Below are 2,500 nucleotides of genomic sequence, written 5' to 3' on the forward strand. Positions count from 1 at the left end.
AGATTCATGGTAGCCAAACAGGTTTCGTCACTTGCGCTCAAATAGTGGACGGTCGATTCCTGTCAACCGAACAGCGATTGTCCCTTGCGCTCAAATAGTGGATGGTAGAGTCCTGTCGATCAAACAGCGGTCATCCCTTTCGGTGAAATAGCGTAGGGTAGAATCCAGTGAACTAAACAGAGGTCGTCCCTAGCGCTCAAATAATGGACGGTGGATTCGTTGCAGCAAACAAGAGGTCATCCCTTGTAGTCAAATAGTGGATGGCAGATTCATGGCAGCCTAACAGAGGTCGTCCATTGTGCTCAAATGTGGACATTACATTCTTGTCAGCCGAACAGAGATCATCCCTTACAGTGAAACAGTGGATGGTAGAATCCTGTCAAGTAAACAGAGGTCGTCCCATGTGCTTAAATAGTTAAAAGAGGACGTCCTTAGCAGTTGAATAGTGTATGGTAGATTCCTGGCATCTAAATAGAGGTCGTTCCTTACGCACAAATAGTGGACGGTAGATTGCTGTCAAGGAACAGAGGTCATCCCTTACGCTGAAATAGTGGATGGTAAAATCCCTTTGACTAAATAGAGGTCATCCCATATGCTCAAATAGTGGATAGTAGATTCGTGGCAGCCAAAAAGAGGTCGTCCCTTGCAATAAAAATATTGGGAGGTTGTCTCGTGCGGTCAATTAGGGCATAGTAGATTCCTATCAACCAAAGGGAGATCATTCCTTGTGGTCAAATAGGGGACTGTGTATTCCTATCAACCAAAGGGCGGTCATCTCTTGCAATAAAAAAAGGGACTGTAGATTCCTATCAACCAAAGGGAAGTCGTCCCTTGCGGTCAAATAGGGGACTGTAGATTCCTATCAACCAAAGGTAGATCGTCCCTTGTAGTCAAATAGGGGACTATAGATTCCTATTAACCAAAGGGAAGTCGTCTCTTACGATCAAATAGGGGACAGTAGATTCCTATTAACCAAAGGTAGGTTGTCCCTTGCGGTCAAATAGGGGATTGTAGATTCCTATCAACCAAAAGGAGGTCATCCTTTGGGGTGAAATAGGGGACTGTAGATTCCTATCAACCAAAGGTAGGTTGTCTCTTGTGATCAAATAGGGGACAGTAGATTCCTATCAACCAAAGGGAGATCATCCCTTGTGGTCAAATAGGGGACTGAGTATTCCTATCAACCAAAGGGCGGTTATCTCTTGCAATAAAAAAAGGGACTGTAGATTCCTATCAACCAAAGGGAAGTCGTCCCTTGCGGTCAAATAGGGGACTGTAGGTTCCTATCAACCAAAGGTAGATCGTCCCTTGCAGTCAAATAGGGGACTATAGACTCCTATCAACCAAAGGGAAGTCGTCTCTTGCGATCAAATAGGGGACAGGAGATTCCTATCAACCAAAGGTAAGTTGTCCCTTGCGGTCAAATAGGGGACTGTAGATTCCTATCAACCAAAAGGAGGTCGTCCTTTGGGGTGAAATAGGGGACTGTAGATTCCTATTAACCAAAGGTAGGTTGTCTCTTGTGATCAAATAGGGGACAGTAGATTCCTATCAACCAAAGGGAGATCATCCCTTGTGGTCAAATAGGGGACTGAGTATTCCTATCAACCAAAGGGCGGTTATCTCTTGCAATAAAAAAAGGGACTGTAGATTCCTATCAACCAAAGGGAAGTCGTCCCTTGCGGTCAAATAGGGGACTGTAGATTCCTATCAACCAAAGGTAGGTTGTCCCTTGCGGTCAAATAGGGGACTATAGATTCCTATCAACCAAAGGGAAGTCGTCTCTTGCGATCAAATAGGGGACAGTAGATTCCTATCAACCAAAGGTAGGTTGTCCCTTGCGATCAAATAGGGGACAGTAGATTCCTATCAACCAAAGGGAAGTCGTCCCTTGCGGTCAAATAGGGGACAGTAGATTCCTATCAACCAAAGGGAAGTCGTCTCTTGCGATCAAATAGGGGACAGTAGATTCCTATCAACCAAAGGGAAGTCGTCTCTTGCGATCAAATAGGGGACAGTAGATTCCTATCAACCAAAGGGAAGTCGTCCCTTGCAGTCAAATAGGGGACTATAGATTCCTATCAACCAAAGGGAAGTCGTCTCTTGCGATCAAATAGGGGACAGTAGATTCCTATCAACCAAAGGGAAGTCGTCTCTTGCGATCAAATAGGGGACAGTAGATTCCTATCAACCAAACGGAAGTCGTCTCTTGCGATCAAATAGGGGACTGTAGATTCCTATCAACCAAAGGTAGATCGTCCCTTGCAGTCAAATAGGGGAATATAGATTCCTATCAACCAAAGGGAAGTCGTCTCTTGCGATCAAATAGGGGACAGTAGATTCCTATCAACCAAAGGTAGGTTGTCCCTTGCAGTCAAATAGGGGACTGTAGATTCCTATCAACCAAAAGGAGGTCGTCCTTTGGGGTCAAATAGGGGACTGTAGATTCCTGTCAACCAAAGGGAGGTTGTCTCTTGTGATCAAATAGGGGACAGTAGAT

Source organism: Palaemon carinicauda, chromosome 30 (genome assembly GCF_036898095.1).
Source record: "Palaemon carinicauda isolate YSFRI2023 chromosome 30, ASM3689809v2, whole genome shotgun sequence".
Classification (NCBI taxonomy): domain Eukaryota; kingdom Metazoa; phylum Arthropoda; class Malacostraca; order Decapoda; family Palaemonidae; genus Palaemon; species Palaemon carinicauda.